At 36.5% G+C, this 21,961-nt stretch overlaps 1 protein-coding gene and 1 pseudogene across 39 annotated transcripts in view; one reads left to right on the forward strand and one right to left on the reverse strand.

Annotated features, from left to right (window-relative positions):
* LOC118904105 (sarcolemma associated protein) overlaps positions 1-21,961 on the forward strand; it is a 155,833-nt gene that overhangs the window by 18,728 nt on the left and 115,144 nt on the right. The window lies entirely within an intron of this gene.
* LOC118903464 lies at positions 17,551-20,386 on the reverse strand (annotated as a pseudogene).

Genomic DNA, 21,961 nt, shown 5'->3' on the forward strand with positions numbered 1-21,961 from the left:
GAGCTTTCTGACATCATTTAACTTAAAAAATAGGAAAAGTTAGTGTTTAGATGGCCAAAGTGTTCCTTTTTTCCTTTTTTTTAAATTAAAACAAATTATTTATTTATCTGTTTATTTATTTATTTATTTTTGGCTGCGTTGGGTCTTCATTGTTATGCGCAGGCTTTCTCTAGTTGCAACAAGCGGGGCTACTCTTCATTGCGGTGCACAGGCTTCTTGTTGTGAAGCACGGGCTCTAGGCACGCGGGCTTCAGTAGTTGTGGCACGCGGGCTCTAGAGCTCAGGCTCAGTAGTTGCGGCTCACGGGCATAGTTGCTCCGCAGCATGTGGGATCTTCCCGGACTAGGGCTCGAACCCGTGTCCCCTGCTTTGGCAGGCGGATTCTTAACCACTGTGCCACCAGGGAAGTTCCTGTTATGTTAGTTTCTGTTGTACAGAAAAGTGATTTAGTTGTGCATATATACATTCTTTTCTATATTCTTTTCCATTATGGTTTATCACAGGGTATTGAAATAGCTCCCTTTGCTGTACAGTAGGATCTTGTTGTTTATCCATTCTATATATAATAGTTTGCATCTACTAGCCCCAAACTCACAATCCACCAGCTCCCCCTCAGCAACCACAAGGCTGTTCTCTATGTCTGTGAGTCTGTGTCTGTTTGTAGATAGGTTCATTTGTGTCATGTTTTAGATTCCTCATATAAGTGATATCATGTGGTATTGGACATAACCTTTTCTTAATGACCTAATTTACTAATACCATTAGAGGTTATATGTTTTTTATCCCAGTGCTAAGTGACTTTAGATTAGCAGTTTTAAAATTACTGAATTATGCATTTTTATGTGTTGGTTCTTCTGGGTTGTTATTCGTCAGTTTTCTAGGTCAGCCATTCCTATAGGAACTGTTTAGAAACAATAACTAAACATATGTAAATATGAACCGATAAGGAAGCATGTGAACTTTACAGTGCATCAGCTTGGACATCTGTTCCCACACTTCTTTCCTTTCTGGTTATCAAGTGAATATGTTGTAAGTAAACTGGTATTATTGAAATCTTTGATAAATATATTGTCGAAACCTTTTAGAATAATGTTAAGATATTTTACCAAAGATCAGGTAATAGATGGTCATCAGATCTCTTCAACTTTTCTTTTTTTTAGAGAAAAGACATTCCACAGGCTTTTAATGTTATTTATTTATTTATTTATGGCTGTGTTGGGTCTTCGCTTCTGTGCGAGGGCTTTCTCTAATTGCGGCAAGCGGGGGCCACTCTTCATCGCGGTGCGCGGGCCTCTGACTATCGTGGCCTCTCTTGTTGCGGAGCACAGGCTCCAGACACGCAGGCTCAGTAATTGTGGCTCACGGGCCTAGTTGCTCTGCGGCATGTGGGATCCTCCCAGACCAGGGCTCGAACCTGTGTCCCCTGCATTGGCAGGCAGACTCTCAACCACTGCGCCACCAGGGAAGCCCTCTTCAACTTTTCTTTACAGTATAAGTTATTTTGATTTCTTCAGCTTTTTTTTTTTAAACAAGTTATTTTTGTATTACATTTTAAAAAGTTTCAGTAACTATGTAGCTTCATTTGTTGGAAAATACATAATGGGTACTTCTATAGTTCTTTCAGCAAACTATCAGTCAAATTTATCAGTCTTCTACTACCAGGTGCTAGAGATGAAAAAAGAAGTGTCTGCCTTCTTAAAATCATAAGTCTACTTGCATAAGACAATAAAAAACCTTTAGTATGATATCTTATAGTGTCATATGCCTGTGTATTATATTATAGAGGAAGAACAGCTGATTCAGTGTGTTGATTAATTTATGGTAGTTATACTGTGGTAATAAACAACCCGAAGAGCTCAGTGCCTTATAACAATAAAGATTTATTTCTTGCTTGTGTTAAATACTTAGGTAGATGGCAGCTCCATCCACAGTCATTCTCCTTTCTGGAATTCAGGCTGAAGGAGCGACTCCTGTCTGGGACATACATGTTCTGGTAGTAGGTATTAGAAGGAGAAGAGCTATTCAGAGCCCTGGAAGTACAGTTAAAGTTTCTGCCCAGAAGCGGTACATGTCACTTCCACTCACATTTCATTGGCCAAAGCAAGTCATATGGCCAAACATGACATAATTGGGCAGGGAAGTGTAATTAATATTCATTTAGGAAAAATCAGTGGAATAATTGAGTACTGTCATCCGTTCTGCTACACTCAGCTTACTTCCCAACTCAGTGAAAATTATACAGCCTTGGGAGCTGTCAAAGAAGAATGCATTTTAGCAAAAATAAAGTTTTCTAGTCTCTTTTGAGTATTCTAATATCCATAAGGTAAATGGTTTGTATCTCTTTCAGAGAAGAGAAAATTAAGGCCTAAAGAAATTATAATTTGAAGTAGCGATCTCCTTTTTATGAGAGAAGTCTATATCGTTGATACAGTACTTAGTATCTTTTGTGAATAACTCTGGCATTGAGTTATGGGGTTTAGTCATAAGTGATGTTTTTTTTCCCAGACATCTATTCATCAACTTTATCTTGCCAGTTTATCTGCCTTGTCATGGACTGAATCTGTATTGATCATATTTTAAAATAAAACACTGGGATATATTAGTTCATAGGGTCAAACATTAGAGTATTTATTTATTTATTATTGAGATATAGTTGATTTACAGTATTATGTTAGTTTCAGGTGTATGATATATTGATTCAAATTCTTTATAGATTCAACTCCACTCAAAGTTATTATAAAATATTGGCTCTATTTCCTGTGTTGTACAATATGTCCTCGAAGCTTATTTATTTTATACGTAATATTGATAGTTTGTACCTCTTAATCCTCTACCCCAATTTTGCCCTTCTCCCCTCACCTTTCCCATTGGTAACCATTAGTTCTCTATATCTGTGAGTCTGTTTCTGTTTGTTACATTAATTGGCTTGTTTTATTTTTTAGATTCCACATGTAAGTGATAACATACAGTATTTGTCTTTCTTTGACTTATTTCTGTAAGCACAGTAACCTCTAGGTCCATTCATGTTGTTGCAAATGGAAAATTTTTCATTCTTTTTATGACTGGGTGGTATTCCAGTGTGTGTGTGTGTATATGTGTGTGTGTGTGTGTGTGTATCTGTTGATGGACACTTGGGTTGCTTCCATATTTTGGCTATTATAAATAGTGCTGTTGTGAACGTTGGGGTGCAAGTATCTTTTTGATTTAGTGTTTTCATTTTCTTTGGCTATATACCCAGGAGTGGAATTGCTGGATCATATGGTAGTTCTATTTTTAGTTTTTTGAGGAACCTCCATACTGTTTTACATAGTGACCACCAATTTACATTCCCACCAATGGTGTACAAGGGTTCCCTTTTCTCCACATCCTTGTCACATTTATTATTTGTGGTCTTTTTGATGATAGCTATTCTGACAGGTGTGAAGTGATACCTCATTGTGGTTTTGATTTGTGTTTCTGTGATGATTAGTGATGTTGAGCATCTTTTCATGTGCCTGTTGGCCATCTGTAAAACATTAGAGTATTTAAAATAGAGAGCAACATAATTACATAGCATTTGCTTATTGGACATCTTTTTATTAAGCATCTACTATGGCATGTTTGCTAGCTGACAGGGATAAAGGGGTGAAAAGATATAACACCTGTTTTTAGAGATTCTGTGTAAGTGGACATGTCTACAAAAAATTACAATTCAGTGAAATAATTGCTTAGAGAGATACTATTCAAATGAACTGCAGTAGAAATGTTGAGGATGGAATGACCAATTGAGAAGGCAATGAAGGAGGGAATGGCTTCTCCAGAGGTGATATCTGAAACAAATCTTAAAAGAAGAGCGGGTTTTAGCATGCAAATGAGGGGAAAGTACATTTTAGGCAGCATGAGTGATCATTTTATTAGTACTGATAGGAATAAAAATAGTTGGCTTGTTTGAGAAACTGATTTTGTGTGATATCATTTAGGTGAGGAATAGAAGATGAGGCAGAAAAGATAGTTCAGGATGAGGTTGTGAGGGATTTTAATGTCATGCTCCTTTTTCCTTTAGGACAAGTGGTGAGGAGTGCCAAAAGATTTTAAGTAATAGAATTACACGGTTAAAACTTTGTTTTTAGAGCAGCAGTCTTAGTGACAATGTGAAAGACATTGGAATTGTGCTCAGAGGCGAGGAGACCCAGTAGAGTGATATAGTAGAAAGATCAGTTAGAGACAAATTCCCAGAGTGCAACCAAATCATCTGGATGGAGTGAGACAGATTTGGGAGTCACTACCCGATATAGTGAAGGCTGTAGGAAATACACGCCCAGGGAGGTTTGTACATCTCTAGAAAAGTAGAAGCTAGGAAAGAACCCTGGGGATGATCAACATTTGAACTGCTGTGAGGGAAAAAGAAAAGAGAGTTGGAAGGGACAACCAGGGAAGTAGGAGGACCAGGAAAGATTGGATTTGTGAGGTACAAGGCAGGGAAGAGTTTTTGAGAAAATACTCATGTCACCTTTTAAGAGCTGAAAGCAGTCCTTGGATTTGTCAGGTAGTAGTCTCATCAGTGACTTGAGGGCTGTTCAGTGGAGTGGTGGGTATGGAAGCTCACTGACAATGGATTAAGGCCCTCCATTAAATTTAGAGTGAATTTTAAACATTTATATTTAAAATTAACGGGACTTCCCTGGTGGCTCAGTGGTTAAGAATCCGCCTGCCAATGCAGGGGACATGGGTTTGAGCCCTGGTCCAGGAAGATCCCATGTGCCTTGGAGCAGCTAAGCCCGTGTGCCACAACTACTGAGCCTGCGCTCCAGAGCCCACGAGCCACAACTACTGAAGCCCACGTGCCTAGAGCCCGTGCTCCGCAACAAGAGAAGCCACCTCAATGAGAAGCCCACGCACCACAACCAAGAGTAGCCCCCGCTCTCCGCAACTAGAGAAAGCCCGTGTGCAGCAACGAAGACCCAATGCAGCCAAAAATAATAATAATAATAAATAAATAAATATATTTAATGGAAAAACATAATTAAGTTGCTTTGGAGCAAAGGGGTCAAATAAAATATTTTCAGTTTCAGAGAGTTATATCCATTAATGGAAAGATAATAAAGATGTACTGAAATATGTATTTTAAATACATTTTACGAGTTCTAGGATGGAAAAAGTTATTTTGAGCAGGGGGTAGGGGAAGAAGGAGATTTTGGAGGAATAGCCTTTTAGGAATTTTGGCCCAGTATAAGTATATAGCAGCAGTCTTACTTTTAAAAAATGTACCATTTTATTTAGCATATGTTGTAGTTCTCAACATTAGTACTTTTTTACTTGCACAATGTTTTCTATTGTAAATCATGTATGTCAAAACCCAAAATCTGCACTGTCACTTCCTTAGTGTAAATTCGGCTTTGCTACTAAGATAATGTGCCTGAAACAGAGCGTAAATCTCTCAGGATCTTGAAAAACAATTTGAGAATGAACAAAAAAGTTAAGGTATGATTAATTTTCTGGTTTATGACTATTTAAAAGTTCAGTATTTGCAGCATAATTTTCAGAAAACTATCAAGTGAACTCCTGTATCAACAGAAAGTGCCAAAAATTGCTTAAGCTTTTTTACATAGCATCAAGTTTGCTCAGATTAAATACTCTAAAATTAGTTTTAGTAATAGAAATCTCTCATACTTGAACCAATTTATGTTCTTTACTAAACTTTAGAGTTGAAACTGATTTAAAGACATACCTATTTATTAATGGAAAGCAAAACAACATTTCATCTCAAAATTTGCTTGTTTTTTTTTTGGTATTTAAAAAATTTTTTTCTTATTTTTTAATTTTTTGGCTGCGTTGGGTCTTAGTTGCGGCACATGGGATCTTCATTGCAGCTTGTGGAATCTTTTGTTGCAGCGCGTGGGCTTCTCTCTAGTTGTGGTGTGCAAGTTTTCTCTTCTCTAGTTGTGGCGTGCCAGTTCCAGAGCACCTGGGCTCTGTAGTTTGCTGCACACGGGCTCTCTAGTTGAGGCGCGTGAGCTCAGTAGTTGTGGCGCTCGGGCTTACTTGCCCTGCAGCATGTGGGATCTTAGTTCCCCGACCAGAGATCAAGCCCGTGTCCCCTGCATTGGAAGGTGGATTCTTTACCACTGGACCACCAGGGAAGTCCCAAAATTTGCTTGATATTTTAGATTCAAATAAAATTCTTAGTAGAGGTAAATCTAAGACAGTATTCAAATGTGAGAAATATAACAGGATGTTTTAGTGGGCTGTCTTTTTAGTGTGTTCAGAGGGAGTTGTTTGAACTTGAACTACAGCTTTAATTGCATGTCTATTGACCACGAGTATCTTTTTTAAAAAGAGAGGTGAGGTGAAATGAACTAACTAGTGATATTTGTCATTATTCTAACAATAGAGTGCTTTGATTTAAAGAACAAAATTTTGTAATAATTGTGTTGATTAAATATTTAAATGCAAGCTTCTTAGTGATATTTTTATTAAAAAACACCATTTGTTTCGTTGGTATTGATTTTACTATTTATGTGACAAGTATAGAAACTTCTTATACATGTAATGTTTTAAAATAAGATGTGTCTTTTTAAAAATTGAGGTAATTTGGTTTATAACATTATATATTTTGCGTGTACAACATTATATTTTTACTTATATGTATACTACATTGTGCTCACCACCAAAAATTCAGTTTCCATCTGTCACCATACAGCGTACAGTTGACCCCCTTTATCCATTTCACTCCTCCTTTCCTCTTTGGTAACCACTACTCTGTTCCCTGCATCTACATGTTTGTTTTTGTTCGGTTTGTTTATTTTGTTTTTTATATTCCACATATGAGTGAAATTATAGTATGTGTCTTTTCCCATCTGAAGATGTGTCTTTTTTTGATCCTCCATGTAAATTTATAAGTAAATTAGCTGAATAAGGCATTGTTAGAAATTGTTTTTATCGTTGTTATGGTGTTTATCACTGTCTAGTAGTTTTTTCTTCTCTATTATCGTGAATTGAATTCCTTTAAGCTGGAGGATTTTGTTTTCTTTCTGTGTTCATCGTTCTAAGTTTAGTTAGCATTGAATAGATTTTAACAGTTAGGTTTTATATTTTCTGCTTTGATCTCTTAGATAGTGGCTTTATCTTTTATATTTTACTTAAATCATATCTTTGTCTTTAGGGGTTTTTATCTTCTGTATTGTGTGTTCCTATAACTTGACCATGATGAATTCTAAGCGTATATAGTTATTTTTACCATTTAAAAAGTTAACTCTTTAGAATTGTGTGGACTCATTTATGTTTTTCATTATACTGGCAGTGTAAAAAATAAAAGAAATTTATGATTATGTTTAAGCATTTAACAGCACAAGCAAGTTATGTAGGCTTCTTATCTGCCTCCAGTCAGTGTGGTATTTCAAGGAAAATTCTTTTCTTCCCTGAAACTCTAGTTTTAGAGCTCAGTTATCTCTGGCTCTTCATTAAAATTCCATTTCTAGATGTGAAGAATTCCCTAATCTAGATGGGAATTCCTAAAACATATACACAGTATTCTCTAGATTTCAAAGTGCTGTTGATTCATTTAGCCAATATTATTGACTTCTTCCTGTGTGCTAAGCATTGTTCTAGTTAAACAAAACAAAGTCCCTGCCCCCATGGAGCTGACATTCTGGCGTGCAGTGTGCCATCATCAGTTTTTCATCATCACCTCAGTCTATTTAGGACAAAAGGGAGTGCTTGATTTACTGACAGGGAATCCAACATAGTTCAGTTCATCTTGTCCTATAAATTTGCTGTGTAAAAGCAATACTGTTAATATGTATCCAAAGTATTCTGGTTAAATTTCAGTTTTGCCCTCAATTGCTAGTGCTCTACACTTGGTAAAATCTGTCCATATCGCCTTCAATTTTATAAATTTAGACTGTATGTGTATTTTCTTAACCTTGTTTTTTATGTACTAAGTTAGATTTTTTTTTTTTTTAAGTCATCAGGGAATCTCTTTAGATGAGTCATTGAATGATTTTGTTTTGGTTGTTTTCTCCCTACTCTGAAACTTACTTTTCCATTTTCCTCAGTGTGAATTTTAATAGAACTTTTCAAACTTTTGTTTGCATGACAGATACTTTCCTAGTTCTTAATTTTTTTGACTTTTTTGACAGTTTTGACATTTCCGTCTTTGTTTCCATTGTTTATGGTTTCCATAAAGACTTTATCTTTATCCTTTAGATTCCACGCCCCATTCTCTCTCAAAATTCATATACTTACAGTCTTTTTTTTTTAATTAATTAATTAATTTATTTATTTTTTTGGCCTCATTGGGTCTTCATTGCTGCACACAGGCTTTCTCTAGTTGCGGTGAGTGGGGGCTACTGTTTGTTGCGGTGCACAGGCTTCTCACTGCAGTGGCTTCTCTTGTTGCTGAGCACGGGCTCTAGGCACGTGGGCTTCAGTAGTTGTGGCATGCAGGCTCAGTAGTTGTGGATCGTGGGCTCTAGAGCACAGGCTCGGTAGTTGTGGCGCACGGACTTAGTTGCTCGCGACGTGTGGGATTTTCCCGGACCAGGGCTCGAACCTGTGTCCTCTGCATTAGCAGGCGGATTCCTAACCACTGTGCCACCAGGGAAGCCCTATTTACAGTCTTAAATTACCACTTCTAAGCACTTAATTTCAAAATTTATGTCCTTATCATGAATTTCTTGATATATTTTAGTTTATTTTTAGTGTTTTGATACACTTCAGTTGTTTTTAGTATATTCACAGAATTGTGCAGTGATTACCACATTTAATTCCAGAATGTTTTCGTTGCCCCCAAAAGAAACTCTGTACCCATTAGCAGTCACTCCCCATTTCCTCTTCTCCCATCTTCTGGTGACCACTAATCTAATTTTTGTCTCTATAGATTTACCTGTCTGGGAATTTCATATAAATGGAATCATACAACATGTGACCTCTTGTGCCTGGCTTCTTTCATTCAGCATAAGTTTTCAAGATTCGTCCATGTTGTAGCATGTATTGGTACTTCATACCTTTTTATTGCCAAATAATATTCCTTTGTAAGGATATATATAACATTTCATTTATCCATTTATCAGCTGATGGATATTTGGGTCATTTCTATTTTTTGGCTATTAAAAAATGCCGGGACTTTCCTGGTGGCGCAGTGGATAAGACTCTGCGCTCCCAATGCAGGGGGCCTGGGTTTGATCCCTGGTCAGGGAACTAGATCCCACATGCATGCCGCAACTAAGAGTTCACATGCCACAACTAAGAGTTCACAGGCCGCAACTAAGGAGTCCATGTGCCACAACTAAGGAGCTCGCCTGCCGCAACTAAGACCCCATGCAACCAAATAAATAAATAAATAAATATTAAAAAAAGAAAAAGAAAATTGCCGCTGTGAACATATATGTACAAGTTTTTGTGTAGAGGAACTGCCAAACTGTTTTCCAAAGTGGCTGTACTATTTTACATTCTCACCAGCAACTTATGAAGGTTTAGTGTCTCTACTTCTTGTTCAAACTTCTTATTATCTGTCTCTTTTATTGTAGCCATTCAGTGAGTATGAAGTGTCTCACTGTGTTTCTGATTTGTATTTCCCCAGTTACTAACTAGTAATATTGAGCATCTTTTCATGTACTTATTGGCCATTTGTATACTTTTCTGGGGAAATGTCTGTTCATATCCTTTCCCTGTTTAAAAAAATGGATTATTTATCTTTTTATTGTTGAGTTGTATATTCTGGATACAATTCCTTTATCAGATGAATGATTTGCAAATATTTTTCCCCATTTTGTAGAATGTCTTAATGGTGCCTTTAAAAAAGTATTATTGTAAAATACACATAACAGAAAATTTACCATTTTTACCATTTTAAGTGCTATTAAATACATTCACAATGTATTGCAACCATCACCTTCATCCATTTTAAGTACTTTTTTTTTCTTATCAGTCATCCATTTTATACACATCAGTGTACATGTCAATCCCAATCTCCCAGTTCCTCACACCCCCACCCCCACCCCCCGCTGCTTTCCCCCCTTGGTATCCGTACGTTTGTTCTCTACATCTGTGTCTCAATTTCTGCCCTGCAAACCGGTTCATCTGTACCATTTTTCTAGGTTCCACATATATGCGTTAATATACGATATTTGTTTTTCTCTTTCTGACTTACTTCACTCTGTAGGACAGTCTCTAGATGCATCCACGTCTCTACAAATGACCCAGTTTCGTTCCTTTTTATGGCTGAGTAATATTCCATTGTACATATGTACCACATCTTCTTTATCCATTCATCTGTCGATGGGCAGTTAGGTTGCCTCCATGACCTGGCTATTGTAAATAGTGCTGCAGTGAACATTAGGGTGCATGTGTCTTTTTGAATTATGGTTTTCTCTGGGTATATGCCCAGTAGTGGGATTGCTGGATCATATGGTAATTCTATTTTTAGTTCTTTAAGGAACCTCCATACTGTTCTCCATAGTGGCTGTATCAATTTACATTCCCACCAACAGTGCAAGAGGGTTCCCTTTTCTCCACACCCTCTCCAGCATTTGTTGTTTGTAGATTTTCTGATGATGCCCATTCTAACTGGTGTGAGGCCTCATTGTAGTTTGGATTTGCATTTCTCTAATAATTAGTGATGTTGAGCAGCTTTTCATGTGCTTCTTGGCCATCTGTATGTCTTCTTTGGAGAAATGTCTATTTAGGTCTTCTGCCCATTTTTGGATTGGGTTGTTTGGTTTTTTAATATTGAGCTCCATGAGCTGTTTATATATTTTGGAGATTAATCCTTTGTCTGATGATTCATTTGCAAATATTTTCTCCCATTCTGAGGGTTGTCTTTTCGTCTTGTTTATGGTTTCCTTTGCTGTGCAAAAGTTTTTAAGTTTCATTAGGCCCCATGTGTTTATTTTTGTTTTTATTTCCATTACTCTAGGAGGTGGATCAAAAAAGATCTTGCTGTGATTTATGTCAAAGAGTGTTCTTCCCATGTTTTCCTCTAAGAGTTTTATAGTGCCCAGTCTTACATTTAGGTCTCTAATCCATTTTGAGTTTATTTTTGTGTATGGTGTTAGGGAGTGTTCTAATTTCATTCTTTTACATGTAGCTGTCCAGTTTTCCCAGCACCACTTATTGAAGAGGCTGTCTTTTCTCCACTGTATATCCTTGCCTCCTTTGTCATAGATTAGTTGACCATAGGTATGTGGGTTTATCTCTGGGCTTTCTGTCCTGTTCCATTGATCTATGTTTCTGTTTTTGTGCCAGTACCATATTATCTTGATTACTGTAGCTTTGTAGTATAGTCTGAAGTCAGGGAATCTGATTCCTCCAGCACCGTTTTTTTCCCTCAAGACTGCTTTGGCTATTCGGGGTCTTTTGTGTTTCCATACAAATTTTAAGATTTTTTTGTTCTAGTTCTGTAAAAAGTGCCATTGGTAATTTGATAGGGATTGCATTGAATCTGTAGATTGCTTTGGGTAGTAGAGTCATTTTCACAATATTGATTCTTCCAATCCAAGAACATGGTATATCTCTCCATCTCTTGGTATCATCTTTAATTTCTTTCATCAGAGTCTTATAGTTTTCTGCATACAGGTCTTTTGTCTCCCTAGGTAGGTTTATTCCTAGATATTTTATTCTTTTTGTTGCAATGGTAAGTGGGAGTGTTTCCTTAATTTCTCTTTCAGATTTTTCATCATTAGCGTATAGGAATGCAAGAGATTTCTGTGCATTAATTTTGTATCCTGCAACTTTACCAAGTTCATTGATTAGCTCTAGTAGTTTTCTGGTGGCATCTTTAGGATACTCTATGTATAGTATCATGTCATCTGCAAACAGTGACAGTTTTACTTCTTCTTTTCCAATTTGTATTCCTTTTATTGCTTTTTCTTCTCTGATTGCCATGGCTAGGACTTCCAAAACTATGTTGAATAATAGCAGTGAGAGTGGACATCCTTGTCTTGTTCCTGATCTTAGAGGAAATGCTTTCAGTTTTTCACCATTGAGAATGATATTTGCTGTGGGTTTGTCATATATGGCCTTTACTATGTTGACATAGGTTCCCTCTATGCCCACTTTCTGGAGGGTTTTTTATCATAAATGGGTGTTAAATTTTGTCCAAAGCTTTTTCTGCATCTATTGAGATGATCAGATGGTTTTTCTCCTTCAGTTTGTTAATATGGTGTATCACATTGATTGATTTGCGTATACTGAAGAATCCTTGCATCTCTGGGATAAACCCCATTTGGTCATGGTGTATGATCCTTGTAATGTGTTGCTGTATTCTGTTTGCTAGTATTTTGTTGAGGATTTTTGCATCTATATTCATCAGTGATATTGGTCTGTAATTTCGTTTTTTTGTAGTATCTTTGTCTAGTTTTGGTATCAGGGTGATGGTGGCCTCATAGAATGAGTTTGGGAGTGTTCCTTCGTCTGCAATATTTTGGAAGAGTTTGAGAAGGATAGGTGTTAGCTCTTCTCTAAATGTTTGGTAGAATTCACCTGTGAAGCCATCTGGTCCTGGAATTTTGTTTGTTGGAAGATTTTTAATTACAGTTTCAATTTCATTACTTGTGATTGGTCTATTCATATTTTCTATTTCTTTCTGGTTCAGTCGTGGAAGGTTATACCTTTCTAAGAATTTGTCCATTTCTTCCAGGTTGTCCATTTTATTGGCATAGAGTTGCTTGTAGTAGTCTCTTAGGATGCTTTGTATTTCTGTGATGTCTGTTGAAACTTCTCCTTTTTCATTTCTAATTTTATTGATTTGAGTCCTCTCCCTCTTTTTCTTGATGAGTCTGGCTAATGGTTTATCAATTTTGTTTATCTTCTCAAAGAACCAGCTTTTAGTTTTGTTGATCTTTGCTATTGTTTTCTTTGTTTCTATTTCATTTATTTCTGCTCTGATCTTTATGATTTATTTCCTTCTGCTAACTTTGGGTTTTGTTTGTTCTTCTTTCTCTAGTTCCTTTAGATGTAACGTTAGATTGTTTATTTGAGATTTTTCTTGTTTCTTGAGGTAGGCTTGTATAGCTGTAAACTTCCCTCTTAGAACTGCTTTTGCTGCATTCCATAGGTTTTGGATCGTCGTGTTTTCATTGTCATTTGTCTCTAGGTATTTTTTGATTTCCTCTTTGATTTCTTCAGTGATCTCTTGGTTATTTAGTAATGTATTGTTTAGCATCCGTGTGTTTGTGTTTCTTACGTTTTTTCCCCTGTAGTTGATTTCTAACCTCATAGCGTTGTGGTCAGAAAAGATGCTTGATATGATTTCAACTTTCTTAAATTTACTGAGGCTTGATTTGTGACCCAAGATGTGATCTATCCTGGAGACTGTTCCGTGCACACTTGAGAAGACAGTGTAATCTGCTGTTTTTGGATGGAATGTCCTATAAATATCAATTAAATCTATCTGAGGTATTGTGTCATTTAAAGCTTTTGTTTCCTTATTTATTTTCATTTTGGATGATCTGTCCATTGGTGTAAGTGAGGTGTTAAAGTCCCCCACTGTTACTGTGTTACTGTCGATTTCCTCCTTTATAGCTGTTAGCAGTTGCCGTATGTATTGAGGTGCTCCTATGTTGGGTGCATATATATTCATAATTGTTATATCTTCTTCTTGGATTGATCCCTTGATCATTATGTAGTGTCCTTCCTTGTCTCTTGTAACAGTCTTTATTTTAAAGTCTATTTTATCTGATATGAGTACTGCTACTCCAGCTTTCTTTTGATTTCCATTTGCATGGAATATCTTTTTCCATCCCCTCACTTTCAGTCTGTATGTGTCCCTAGGTCTGAAGTGGGTCTCTTGTAGACAGCATTTGTATGGGTCTTGTTTTTGTGTCCATTCAGCGAGCCTGTGTCTTTTGGTTGGAGCATTTAATCCATTCACGTTTAAGGTAATTATCGATACGTATGTACCTATGACCATTTTTAAATTGTTTTGGGTTCGTTTTTGTAGGTCCTTTTCTTCTCTTGTGTTTCCCACTTAGAGAAGTTCCTTTAGCATTTGTTGTAGAGCTGGTTTGGTGGTGCTGAATTCTCTTAGCTTTTGCTTGTCTGTAAAGCTTTTGATTTCTCCATCGAATCTGAATGAGATCCTTGCCGGGTAGAGTAATCTTGGTTGTAGGTTCTTCCCTTTCATCACTTTAAGTATATCATGCCACTCCCTTCTGGCTTGTAGAGTTTCTGCTGAGAAATCAGCTGTCAACCTTATGGGAGTTCCCTTGTATGTTATTTGTCATTTTTCCCTTGCTGCTTTCTATAATTGTTCTTTGTCTTTAATTTTTGCCAGTTTGATTATCATGTGTCTCAGCGTGTTTCTCCTTGGGTTTATCCTGTGTGGGACCCTCTGCGCTTCCTGGACTTGGGTGGCTATTTCCTTTCCCATGTTAGGGAAGTTTTCAACTATAATCTCTTCAAATATTTTCTCTGGTCCTTTCTCTCTTTATTCTCCTTCTGGGACCCCTATAATGCGAATGTTGTTGCGTTTAATGTTGTCCCAGAGGTCTCTTAGGCTGTCTTCATTTCTTTTCATTCTTTTTTCTTTATTGTGTTTCGCAGCAGTGAATTCCACCATTCTGTCTTCCAGGTTACTCATCCGTTCTTCTGCTTCAATTATTCTGCTATTGATTCCTTCTAGTGTATTTTTCATTTCAGTTATTGTATTGTTCATCTCTGTTTGTTTGTTCTTTAATTCTTCTACATCTTTGTTCAACATTTCTTGCATCTTCTTGATCTTTGCCTCCATTCTTTTTCCAAGGTCCTGGATCATCTTCAGTATCATTATTCTGAATTCTTTTTCTGGAAGGTTGCCTATCTCCATTTCATTTAGTTGTTTTTCTTGGGTTTTATCTTGTTCCTTCATCTCGTACATAGCCCTCTGCCTTTTCATCTTGTCTGTCTTTCTGTGAATGTGGTTTTTGTTCCACAGGCTGCAGGATTGTAGTTGTTGGCTTCTGCTGTCTCCATTTTCAGTACTTTTCCTTCATCCTGAACAGAAACTCTTTACCCATTAAATAATAACTCTCCTCTTCTCCCTGAGGCTCTAATAACTGCTATTTCTACTTTGTGGCTCTATGAATTTGCCTATTCTAGGTGAGTTATATAGGTGGAATCACATAATATGTGTCCTTATGGTGTCTTTTATAGCACAGAATTTTTAAATTTTGAAGTTCAGTTTATCCTTTATTTTAAAAATAATTCTAACAACCCTAAAATTTTTAATTTATATTACCATTTGTGCTTTTGGTATCACGTCTAAGAAGCCATTTGCCTAATCCCAGGTCATGAGGTCATATTTTAACCATTTTTGAGTGTTCTCTTACTTGGCCCTCCCATTTGTATATTAAACGTCAACCAGTATAAACTGTCAGTGGTCTGTCAGTAGTTTTATGAGAAGAGTTTATTAGATGTTGTACTATTTAAAAATTTTTAGATCAGGATAGTGGTTTCAAACTTTAGAATCTCCTGAGATGCTTACTGAAAACAGGTTCCTCAGATGATTTTTGTACATTTGTAGTAAATGTCTAGGAGACTTGGCATCATGTGGTTGAAAAGTGTGGAATTAAAATAGTCCAGCATAATGATGAAGAGCCTGGATCCTGGATTCTGACTAGCTGGGTGTGAATCCTGGCTGTGCCACTTTCTTAGCCATATGATCTTGGGCCAGTCACTTGTTCTCTCTGGGCATTCATTTCATCTCTCAGGGTTGTTGCAAGGATTAAACAAGCTAATATCTGTGAAGCACTTAGAATAGTTTGGCAATAGTAAGCAGCACATGTGTGTTACATATTATTATACCCTTTAACTCAGTAATATCATTTTCAGGGACTTAATCTAAGAATATTAACAGATATGTTGCATAAAGATGTATGTATAACAGTTTCATCAAAGAGATTAATTGCAAGAAGTCTTCCATATATATAGTCAGTAGACCTATGGTTAAATATCTTAATGAAATTTATGAAATGTCATGTAGCCATTTAGTCATATTCAAAAAATATTTAATGCCTTGGGAAAATAGTGATTTAAGTGAAAAAGTCAAATTAATATACAACTACTTGTAAAGTAGGTCTATAAACTTCTTTAAACATATGGGGCAGGGAAATGGAGTGTTGGTCTTGTAATGCATATAAATAAATAAGTTAAACTGTTGACAATGATTATCCTTGGAAGCTGGGAGGAATAATTTTAATTTTCTTCTATACTTTATTGTACTTTCTTGACTTCAGTGATAAGTATTTTATACTCAGAAAAACAAACTAATATTGAAAAAGACCAGAAGAGGGGAAAAAGCCCAATGTGAAATAGGAAAAATGATAGGAAAATAGGAAAAGCCCAATGTGAAAGAGGATAATAGGATGATAGAAAAATAGGAAAAGCCCAGTGTGAAATAGGAGAGCATAATGGGAATAGGAAACCTGCATCCTAATACTAGTAATGTTATTAAATGATTTTAAACCTTGATTGAATTTTATCTCTTCCTTGGGGACATAGTTTCCTTATATGTAAAATGAGAAATTGGACTAAAATTTAAAAGGCAGTATAGTAGAATGGTTAAGAGCTGGGAGGTCAGAAGTGGGGAGTTAGGGACTACAGCTGAGGAGATCATTACATGGGTTCATACCCTAGTTCTTATTTGCTTGGTGACTTCTGGCAAGTAATTTGCCAGAAACTTTGCCTCAATTTTCTTGTTTTTAAAGTGGGGTTAATGATAATACCTCACAGGGGAGTGGTGAGAATTAAGTGAATTAAATACATGTAAAGGACTTAATATAGAGCCTGGCACACAGTAAGAATTCAGTAAATGTTAACCATTTTTACTGGTATGTAGATCCTTTCTAATGAGGTTATTTATTGCCAATATTTTTAGTCAAGTAAGTGATTCTTAAATCTGTCATTTGAAAGTTTAGTCAATTTTCTATATAGATATTTTTGAGATTGTGGAGGCTATTGATTTGTGAAATAGAATGTTTTGGAGGCCCTGGCCCCCACCCCCAGCTTGCCTTATTTGTTTTGTGTTCTTGTGCAGGCAGCTTCTTTGAGGTCCTAAGTTATCTCGTCCATGAGAGTATGTTATAGACCATTTCAGCAGTAAAAATCTCATATTTGATTTTTTAGTTTTTTTCTGACTCTTTTTGTTCTGAAGCTGATGTGTGCAGCTTAATCTGCCTGTAATTAAGTTGCATAGGCTGTTAGGTTGTACCTGTTTTTCTTCAACTGATGTTTCAGTTTTAAACTTGAGAAATGGCATAAAGCCCAAGGGAATGTTACAGCTCAGTTGACTTGCCCATTCTAGAAAAAGCTAACGTTATATTGTAAACTCAGCTAGAAGTTGGTGGAACATTACCTCTGGTGTAACTCGATTGATGCATAGATGTTATTTAATGTAATCCCAGAAAAAGAATGTACCCAAATGTTTTAAGAGGTAAATCTGAGTGTGAAAATTACTTTCAGAGTCAGCAACCATATTGAAATTCATTTTTGGAACCCTGAACAAAGACTACAAAAATAGATGACTTTTATAATATTATATCATTTTCTTTCACTGACTATATGAGATAATTAAGTCTTTGGTGAATAGTGACTCAGCTATTCCATTGCTTGGGAAATTTTTGTCTGCGAACAGGTCACTCTGTGATACCTCAGTTTATAATGGCAGTCAAAATGAAGATGAAATTTGTATTTTAATACACTTATTCTTAGGTCTTCAGAAGCTCTCTCCTTTTCTACATGGAGTAACTGCAGTAGGCAGCCCACCATGGGGGGCATTATTTCTGTGTTAGAGAATAAATTAGTAGAGTTAACATTGCCAGGAAGCAAAAGGCAGTAGTTTGACTGCCACAGTTAAGTGATACAATTTGTTACTTATAACAAATATAAGGTATTTTCCTCTAATTGTAATAACTTGTTCATTAAACATACCTAGCTATAATCCTCATAACAAGAGAGTGGTATGTCTTTTGGCTTGATAGGTAAAATCAGCTTGAGACAGCTTTGTGACTCACTGACACAAGAGGGAAAAATCTCTGCCTGACTTCGGAATTGGATTTTATTTTAGGATGAGTTGTTTGTGTAAGTATAGATATGAGAGAGTTCCTCTCCTACATGTCTAATATCTTATTCTATCTCCCCATAGATTTAACTCAATGCTTCCAAATTCCCCCAGCCTATACTTTTCGTATCTTCTGCTACTTGGTTCACGTTAATTACAAAGTGTTCCTATTTCTCCCTCCATATTTTTCTTTCTGAATGTAAGAGTTTATGAACTTTTCCTTTAAACATTTTGAATTGTCTTTTGTATTTGTCGATTTGTTTCAGTTTTTAAAATTTTCATTTTTTCTTGTAGAAGAGTCTAGTAACATATTTGCTTCTGTGGAGGGAAATTGGGAAACTGTGGGACATGGGGAAGAAGGTGTACTTCTCACTGTACCACTGGAATTTTGGAACCCATTAAATTTTTCTCCCATCTTTTTAAACTTAATTTTATAGAGTAGCATAAACACGTTTACAAACTGTTTGTTTGTTTGATGGGTTTTATTTCTTTTAAAGTTGAGAACACAAAGTTTCTTGAAGTTGACCATTGAATGTTCTGTTGAAGGCATAATAGTAAATTTACAGTGTTCCTTTATTTATTTATTTATTTATTTATTCCTTCATTCATTCTGCTCCGGGTCATAGTTGCACCACGCGGGATCTTCGCTGTGGCGTGCAGGCTCTTAGTTGTGGCATGCGGACTCTTAGTTGTGGCATGTGGACTCTTAGTTGTGGCATGTGGGATCTAGTTCCCTGACCAGGGATCAAACCCGGGCCCCCTACACTGGGAACATGGAGTCTTAAACACTGGACCACCAGGGAAGTCCCTGCAGTCTTCCTTTAAATGATTCACTTGATCGATAAACTTCAAAAGGTGGATCACTGTAATAGAAGTGTTGGCCTAGCTCTTCTAAAGGTGGTTTGGGATCAACTGTAGCAAACTAGACTGTGCTCTCAATTTCTTTCTTCACTTCAACATCAGTTTCCTTTCATTCTTCAACACTGGCAATATTGCTGTGTGCTGTTCTATCTCGGAGAAGCATAATAGGGTCACTCTTCTTACTTCTTGTATTTCTTCTTGTGTATAGTAACTGGCTCCAAGATCATGCATACTGTGTCCTTCATAATCTTGAGTCTGCAACTCTATCAGTATGATCCCCTATACAGATCTATAATAGGCAGCTGCAATCTTTGTTGCCTCCTGGACACATAGAGCATCCATTCCATCTGACCTAAGCCCAGGAAGAAAACTGCCTTTCTTGTAGTAATCAGTGATGGCTGCTGCTCTCTAAACAGATGTTTCCATTCCACAGTGGTTTTTCTCACAGATGAAAATAAATGGTCATTTCCACAAAGTTGCCATATTGTATGCTTCAAATATAAAGTAAAACAGACCTCATTTTTTCCATTATACAATTGGCCCTCCCTATCCATGGGCTCTGCATCCACCGATTCAACCAACTGCAGATTGAAAATGGGAAAAAAATTCCAGAAAGTTCCAAAAAGCAAAAATTGAATTTTCCATGCACCGGCAACTATTTACATAGCATTTACATTGTATGAGGTATTATGAGTAATCTAGAGATGATTTAAAGTATATGGGAGGGTTATATGCAAATACAATGCTATTTTATATAAGGGACTTGAGCATCTGAGGATTTTGGTATCCATGGGAGTCCTGGAACCAATCCCCCTTGGATACTGAGTGGTAACTGTACTTACAGGCCAGACCAGTGCTCAGGGGAACCTGAGCTCTGACAATGCCCTGATCCCTGTAGAAGGTCTTAGTGTACATGTGTATTAATCCTACTTTTCCTTTAGCACAACCTTCTCTTTGTCCTGTAAACTCTACAAACTTCTAGGACAGAAAGTCCACAAGTAAAGCTAAAGCCATGAGCCCAGTAAGCGGTGATGAGATGATCTATGATATTTATCCCGACCTCAAGTCCCCCACAATCTTCTTGACATTACATAAGTAACAAAAACCACGAATAACTTTCTGTTTGATTCCATTGGCAAACAGTCTGTATCATCCCATAGAGTCTGAGTCTCTCTTCACTTCCGAGCACTGTTGTGATAAGAGGGCCCTCTTACTACCCATGAATGTCACATTTCTTCATTTCAAATGTACCATCATTTGCACAGTTACGGGATGCCACCAGTGCTCTGCTAGCCATGACCCGCAGGAAATGGTGAGAATCTTCCTCTTAGAGGATCTTCCTCCTGAGTGTAGGTCGTGGTGGTGGCAGCAGTGATGTCATGCTCTATGCTGGGTCATAGGCACACAGATATTTTTAAAGAGTGCAGAATATTCATGGATAGGCTGCAGTTTTCTTAAGTGTTCTTCCATTGTTGAATATTTACATAGGTTCCATCTTTTAAAACTATTATAAATTTTGCTTTGCTGAATATCTTTATACCTAGATCTTTATTTATGTTTTTTTTTACTTCTGTAGGCTGAGCTCTCAGAAGTAAATCAAAGGGGACATTGTTTTAAAGCTCGCTTCGTATACTTTGCCAAAGTGCTTTCCAGACAGGTTGTGCCAATTTACACTCCCATGACCAGCTTGTGAAAATGTTTCTCTTATGTCACTCTTGAATGCACTGAGTGTTATTTAAAATACTTTCTGCCACTTTTATCAGTAACAAGCTGAATCCCTTAAATTTTTATATTACAAAGTTATTTCCTATGTGCGTGTATATATTCATATATTCTTTTCATCCTTCCTCTGTTCATCGGCTTTTTAAAAACAGCTTTATTGAAGTAGAATTTACATTCCATAAAATTTACCCATTATAAAAGTAAGTTTAGTTTACTTGAAGTTAATGGTTTTTAGTAAATCTGTAGTTTTGTAATCATCACCATAATCTAGCTATAAAACATTTTCATCACCCCCAAAAGTTCTCTTGTGCCTATTTGCATTCAGTCCTTGATCCCACATGCAGCCTTAGGTAACCACTGATCTGTTTTCTGCCTCTATAGGTTTGTATATTCCAGAAATTTTAAATAAACAAAATCATACTATATGCAGTCACTTGTGTCTGGCTTCTTTCCGTTAGCATTATGTTTTTGAGGTTCATCTATTTTATAGAATGTATCAATAGTTCATTCACTTTATTGCTGATATATCTTATTTATTCAGTGGTTGATGGATATTTGGATGGCCTCCAACTTTTGGTTACTATGAACAGCGCTGCTAGGAACATTTGTGTACAGTATTTTGTGTCTTTTATTTCTCTTGGCTAGATATCTAGGTGTAGAATTGCTTGGAACCCATTACATTTTATAGCATTACTTAGCCACAAAAAATGTTTCTTTTAAAGAAAGGATGATAGCACTGTATTTGAGAAGAAACATAAATAAATGATATAAAAGAGTTAAACTGGAATGATTGGATCAGGCAAGTGAAAAGTTCTAAGACATGCAGTATGACTGTATAATAATGGAAACCCCTTCAGGATTTATTGGTACATGAGCAACTGCTAGAGCCTAAAACCAAGTGAAGGCAAAAAAAAAAAAAATTAATGAATATCTAAATAAACATTGATAACTACTTTGGTTCCATGAAAAATGAGAAAAATGGAAATAGAACATCATTTGCATTAATTATGACAGAAAAATGAGTATATATAACACACAAAATGTCCTTTGCAATATAAAAGAAGGTCAACAAGATTTTTGTAGGTAGACCAAAGATCTATGCAGTCAGTTCGTTCAAGGTGAGTATATGTAGTAAACAAACAGACATCCTTGCTAGTAACCACAGAAATAAATATCTTACAAGATGGTTGTTATATTAAATTAGCAAAATCAAAATATGTAGTGCTAGAAAGGTTGTGATAGTGACGTTAGCTTTGTGTTTTGGTCTAGTCCACATGCAAAGCAATGGGGCAGAGCTTGTCCACATCTGTGGAGTAGTAAGATTCTGGGGTAACCTCTGTTTTAGCTTCTTTGAATGTAATTAAC

This window comes from Balaenoptera musculus, chromosome 11, assembly GCF_009873245.2.
Source record: "Balaenoptera musculus isolate JJ_BM4_2016_0621 chromosome 11, mBalMus1.pri.v3, whole genome shotgun sequence".
In the NCBI taxonomy this organism is placed as follows: Eukaryota; Metazoa; Chordata; class Mammalia; order Artiodactyla; family Balaenopteridae; genus Balaenoptera; species Balaenoptera musculus.